Here is a 7,350-nt window from a genome sequence, read left to right on the forward strand (position 1 = left end):
TCATGTACTATGGAGGTAAGGGATATGGCCGCAGCAATGGCTGCGGCGGCAGAAATTGCTATAGCAGTAACAATGGCTTCAGTAATGCCAAAAACTCTCCAGATTTGTGGGTGTAAGCTACGTCCCTCTGCCCTGCCCGGAGCATATGGAGGCGGATGAGGCAGCCCCAGAGCCGATGGTTCTACCTTTAGTTTCACTTTCTCTAAGCTGTTGGCAATGCTTTCCAGATCGTATTCCAACATTTCCTCCTAGCTAGAATTTCCTTCGGTCTCTAATGTTTGAGAACATTCCTCCCTAACCTGATTTAGTGCCTCATTTCCCTTTTGGAGCTCCGCGCCACACCTTTACTCATTTCCTATGCAATTTTTCACTAATTTCCACACTGGCAGCACTCCTTTTGGTAATATTAATATTACCTCCTTTGCAAACCTCAAATCTTTCCCTAATTTCTTCCAACTGGGCATTGTAAGATGTCCTGTCACCGGAAACCACGGAGCAACCTGGTTCACTGCTTTTAAAAAATTCTCTACTATTTCTTTCTTTAGCCAGATTCCTTTCGCTTTTAACAAATCCTTGAGGGCTTGGCAAACTGTCTGAGCTGATGTTGAATTCCCCATTGTGCTTGGTGCGACTTGTCCCAAAACCAGGAACCTTATAATCTCAATCCGAGAGCTTTTCTCATCCCACTTACCTGGGAACTTACAGGCTAGCTGCCCTGACCGCAATGAGTTCTGAACCAAGGAGGAGGTAACCCGTACGGGCATCCAGTTGTCGCTTCTGTCTCCATCCCGCAGAAAGGAGCTACACCACAAAGTTCTTCTCAAAGCAGTTTATTCAGGAACCTTTCTGAATGCAAGCAGCAATCTCTCTTTTCTTTTCTTCTCTCTCCCTCCCTCCCCTCGAGCACACTCCCTTTTATCCTCCCTTAACTCTGCCTCCTCAGTCCAGACTGCGTAATCTCAGTTCATAGGTTCACATCACATGGCCTGATCTAGCGTCATGGTGTGCCTGCGCAGCTCTCACAACGGACGTGACTAGTTTCAGGTGTGTGAGCAAGTCAGGAGCTAGTCATGAGACTTAGCTGCAGTCCCAGGACCATCTTGGGACTGCTGCTACACCCGCTCCCCACAGCAGAGCCTCCCCAGGAGACAGAAATAGCAGGCTCCTGTCAGCATTACTTCTTGCCATTAGCAATAGTGTTTGGGTTTGTTGTCTGTATAGGGGATGGATTCCCCAGGTTGGAAAGTCTCTATAAGGCCTTTCCTTCAGTCTCTGCCACACACTTTGTCCCCATATTTCCTTTACACAGGAACAATTCTGGGTCAAATACTTGGAGATGAGTGGTTGGTCCCATCCCCAAGCCTAATCTTTGGATATGGTCTCTACAGCTTCTCCCTTCCCTTTGTTGGGTATTTCAGCTAATTTCAAACCAGGTGGATCCTGAAAGCCTCTTGTTTCCTGCCATCTGGGACTTTCTGGTAGCTACTCCAAGTTCCCCATCTGCCATTGCTGCACACCTCCATTCAATTTCCTGACTCTCTTATATCATCCCAGTTTCCTCCCAAACCTGATCCTACCACCATTTTCTCTCTCCCTCTTCAGTTTCTCTCAAGTCCCTATACCCTGTGTCTCCTGTGAATATTTTGTTCCTGTTACTAAGATGAACTGAAGCATGCATGATTTGGTCTTCCTTCTTCTTGAGCTTCATATGGTCTGTCAGTGGTGTCATGGGTGTTCCAAGCTTTTTGCCTATTATCCCCTTAACAGTGAAAATATAAAATGCATGATCTTTTGTGACTGGGTTATCTCACTCAGGATGATATATTTTAGTTCCATACATTTGCCTATGAATTACATGAATCATTTTTTGTATAGCTGACTAGTACTCCATTGTGTAAATGTACCACATCTTCTGTATCCATTCCTCTATTGAAGGACATCTGCATTATTTTTAGTCTCTGTCTATTATAAGTGAGGCTGCTATGAACATAATGCAACATATGTCCTTGTTGTATGTTGAAGCATCTTTTAGGTATATCCCCAGGAGTGGTATAGCTATGTCATCAGGCAGTAATAGGTCCAATTTTCTAAGGAATATCCAGACTTATTTTGAGAGTAGTTAGGATGCAGTGATTGTTGGTTCTTTTTTCTATAGACTTAAGGTTTTTCTCATGTTAAATCTATATGATCAACTATCAAATTCACATGGTAAAGGTACATCTATACAATGGAGTGCTACTCAGCTATCAAAAATAATGACTTCATGAAATTCATGGGCAAATGGATTGAACTAGAAAATCCTGAGTGATGTAACCCAATACCAGAAAAGCACACATTTTATGCACTCACTGATATGTGGATATTAGAGAAAGAGCTTGAATTACCCAAGATACAGTCCACAGATTACATGAAACTCTAGAAGAAGGATGACTAAAGTGGGGATGCTTCACTCATTTTTAAAAGGGGGAGCAAAGATATTCATAGGAGGGGAAATAGATACAAAGGTTGAAGCATACCCTGAAGGAATTGCCAATCAGCTCTTGTCCCACATATGTATATAGCCCAAATGCAGCCACCAAATGTAGATAATATTGATGAACCTAAGAAGGGCATGCTGAGAGGAGCCTGACATAGCTCTTTCCTGAGATCAGAGCCAGAGCATGACAAATACAGATGTGAATGATAGCAGCAAACCATCAAACTGAGACCGAGGTCCCAGTTGGCAGATTTAAAGAAATGATTGAAGGAGATGAAGGGGCTTGCAACTCCATAAGAATAACAATATCAATCAACCAGAGCTCCCAGCGACTAAACCACTACCCAAAGACTAAACATGGGCAAACCCATGGCTCTAGCTGCATATGTAGCAAAGGATAGCCTTTTTGGGCACAAATGGGAGGAGAAGCCCTTGGTTCTGCCAAGACTGCACCAGTAGTGTAGGATAACGAATAGGGGCTTGTAAGAGGGGAAATGAGCACCCTTATAGAAGAAGTGGAGGAGGAATAAGAAAGTGACTTTTGTCTTGGAAACTGGGAAAGGGAATAATATTTGAAATGTAAATAAAAAAATCCAATTCAAAAAAACAAACTATTTTGAAACAAGTTAAAAAAATTCCTGGGATAAATGATTTTATAGCAGAATTGTAATTTTTAATAAAGTGTTAAAATCAATATTCCACTATTTATTCGACATATACAAGCACAGGGAACATTGTCAAAGTCATTTTATGAGTTAACATCACCTTGATACACAAATCATGCAAAGACTCAACAAAAATATAACTGTTGATCCCAGAATACTTAATAAAATATGCACAAACTGAATTCAATAACAAATCAATAAGACCATCTGCCATGAACAAGTAGGTGTTATACAAGAAATGCAAGGATGTTTTCACATGGGAAAATCTGGCAATGTAATCTAAAATATGAACAAACTGAAAGAAAAGGGAAACATGATAATTTCATTAGATGCTAAAAAGGATTTCACAAAATCCAACACACTTGCCTGATAAGAGTCTAGCAAAGATCAGGGACAGAAGAGACATACCTAAACATAATAAAGGCAACATACTGAAAGTCTATAACCAATATCAAATTAAATGGAAAGAAACTCAAAACAATTCTACTAAAATCAGGAACACAGAAAGGCTGTTCATTCTCCTCATGCCTATTAAACATAGTACTTGAAATTTTAGTCCGAGCAATTGAACAGCTAACGAGATCAAAGGGATATAAGATGGAAAGTAGGAACTCAAAGTTCTACTCACATGATAAGATAATATACCATAAGACCTTCATCAGGATAGGGGGATTGTAGGGCAATAGAGAGTAGAACAGATGGGAAAAAGCTCTTGGTACAGGAAAAGTGTAAAAAGATGGTAGTTAGTGAGGGAATAGAAAGTAAATACAAAGAGTGTGGAAAGGTTGTGAAGGAGAATCAGAGGATGCAAATTACCTGAGAGGGGATGTAAGGAAATGGAGGCTTAATTTGAAATTAAAAACAGGAGAAAGAAGGAAATGGATAAATAACTAATAGATATTTGAAACACTAGAAAAATAGTAGTACTAATTATTTACCTCAAAACCGTAACTCAGGCAATAAAAGTATGGATAATAGCATTAGGAAACTTTAACATCTAGGCTGACAGTGCTTCCTTAAAGAGCCAAAGATTACTTAACAAAACCCGTAATAACAGACATGAGAAGCCCACTTTTCACTTGTTAGCCAGAACTGTCATAGAAACTCCCCAAAAGTCCAATCTATACCTGTTGCCCTTGATTGCTTCCAAGAGTTGCAACTTCAGAAACAGGACTGTGACATATCTAAGTCGAAGTGATGAAAAAACTGCTTCCTGAAAACCAACATTTTTGGTATTAGTAGGTTCCATGTAATGTTCAAAAGGAGAGAGAGAAAGAAAATCATACTTAGCCAGATATGACACCTATGAGATACAGCAAGCAAAATTACAATATAGTAACTCTATAGGTACTGCAGTGTCACACGTTGTTTTTCAGTACCCAACAACGTTCTAAGTGGACATATGTCCTTCTCAAAAGGAATAAAACCATACTTAATATTAGAGCCCTAACTAATCAGTCCTTATGAAATTATGGTTACTGGAGAAGAATCTACAAGCATTAAATTTGCATAATCATTAACACAAATACAAGACTATTTTTCCATGTGGCCAAAGAAAAATGTAATCTTCACCTTTCTCCAAGGGAACCTTTTCTTTGCTACAGAGAGATATCACTAATGCAAACCATAACCAATCAAAATACACAGATTTGGAATACAGGGCCATGAGACACATCTTGAAAACTTGCTAACACGAATTTCATATGGAGAATAAAAAATCCCAGAGTACCAAAAACAATTGCTGGTGAAATCACCATCACTGATCTCAAGCTTACTACAGTTCAATATAGATAAAAACTACATGGTATTGGTACAGAGACAGACAGGTCAACAATGGAATTGAATTGAAGATCCAGAATTCAAACCAAAAACTTATATACACTTGATCTTTGACAAAGAAGTCAAAAATATACAGTGGAGACAGCTATATCAGGATCCTATCAGCTTGCACTTCTTGGCTTCAGCAATATTTTCTGTGTTTCGTGGCAGTATATGGGCTATATGTGCTGGATCACCAGTTGGGGCTCTTGAGAGGCTCTGCAGAACAGGACAAATACAGAAGAGGATGTTGGCAGCCAACCACTGAACTGATAACATCAACAATGGAGGAGTTAGAGGAAGGACTGAAGGAGCCTGAAGGGATTTGCAACCGCTTAAGAACAACAATATCAGCCAACAAGAGCTTCCAAGGACTATACAATCATTCAAAGAGTAAACATGAACAGATCCATTGCTTCAGTTGCATACATAGCAGAGGATGGCCTTATTGGGCATCAATGGAAAAAAGAAACCTCCTGTCCTGCCAAGGCTGGAACCCTAGTGTAGGGGAATATCAGAGTGCAGAGGAGGAAAGGGGGAAGGCAGGTGGGGTAACACCCTCATAGAAGCAGAGGGAGGGGGAATGGGATAGGAGGTGGTCTAAGGAATGGAAAGCAGATAACATTTGAAATGTAAATAAAAAGCCAATAAAAATGAAAATAAAATTATAAATCTTAAATATATATATACACACACAATGAAAAAGAGAAAGTATCTTCAATAACTGGTGGTGGTATAAGTGACAGTCAGTATGTACAGAAATAAAAGCAGGTCCATATATATCATCTTACATAAAGCTCAAGTCCAATGAATCAAAGACCTGAACATAAAACAAGATACACTGAATCTAACAGAAGAGAAAGTGGAAAAGAGCTTCCAACTCATTTGAAAAGGGAGAAATCTTCTAAAGAAAACCCCAGTGGATGAGGATCCAAGAATAAGAATTGATAAATGAGACATCATGAAACTTAAAAGCTTCTGTATGGCAAAGGACATAGTCAATAGGACAAATTGGCAACCTACAGATTGAGAAAAAGTCTTCACCAACTCCACATCTATTAACGGACTAATCTTCAAAATATATAAAGAACTCAGAAGATAATCTCCAGAAAACCAAACAACCCTATCAAATTTGGTCTATAGAACTAAGCAGAGAATTCACAACAGAAGAATTGAGAATGACTGTGAAGTACTTAAAGAAACGTTAAAAATTCTTAGTAATCAGGAAAATGCAAATCAAAATGCCTCTGAGATACTACTTTACAAAATCAGAATGGTTAAGATAATAACCTCAGGTAACAGCACAAGTTGAAAAGAATGTTGAAAAGGAGGAACACGCTTCCATTGCTGGTGGGATTGCAAACTGGTACAGGCACTCTGGAAATCAATCCTGACATTTTTCAGAAAACTGTAAGGAGATCTACCTGAAGACCCTGCTATACCACTCATGGGGATATACTCAAAAGATGTTGCACCATGCCACAGGGGCATGTGTTCCACTATGTTCATAGCAGCCTTATTGGTGATACTAAGAAGCTGGAAAGAAGCCAAATGTCCCACATGGAAGAATAGAAAGAAAGAATATGGTTCATTTACACAATGGGATAGTATACAGCAAGTAAGAACAAGAACATCATGAATTTTGGAGGCAAATGAATTGAACTAGAAAATATAATTCTGAGTGAGGTAACACAGACCCAAAAGTACATGCATAGTGTACTTACTAACGAGTAGATATTAACGAAAAATACAGAATACCCAGGTTTTAATCCACAGAACTCAAGAAGTTTAATAAGCAGAAAAGTCCAAGTTAGGATGCTTTAATCCCACTTAGGAGGGAGAAGAAAGCAATCACAGAGGGCAGAGGGAGGTAGGGATCTTGGTGGGAGTGGAAGAGGGATGAGAAAAGAGGAACATGATAAGGAATTGTAGGGGAGGGTAGGAGTGAAGCCCTGAGGGCTAGTACAAAAAAGTGGAAACAGGAACCTTGGGAAGTAGGATGTAGGAGGACCCACCAGAATGCACCAGTGACCTAGCAGGTGAGAGAATCTCAGAACTCAGAGGGAGGAACCTTAAATGAAATGCTCAGCAGAGGAGAGAGGGAAGTTGTTCAGTCTACCTCCAGTAGAAAATCAGGGTATCAAGTGGAGTGATGGGTTGCCATACCACAATCAACAACTCTGAACAAGAATTCTCTCTGTTAAAAAGGACTGCAGGGACCAAAATGGACAACAGACTTAAAGATAGGAAGTAAGTCCAAAATTGGATCCAGGTCAAGTGGAGGCTCCAAGACATCACATTATTACTGATGGTATGTTGTGTTTACAGACAGGAACTGAACTTGGCTGCCTTCTGAGAGGCCCAAGAAGCAGCTGAAAGGATCAGAAAGAC

Source organism: Rattus norvegicus, chromosome 4 (assembly GCF_036323735.1).
Source record: "Rattus norvegicus strain BN/NHsdMcwi chromosome 4, GRCr8, whole genome shotgun sequence".
NCBI classification, from domain to species: Eukaryota; Metazoa; Chordata; class Mammalia; order Rodentia; family Muridae; genus Rattus; species Rattus norvegicus.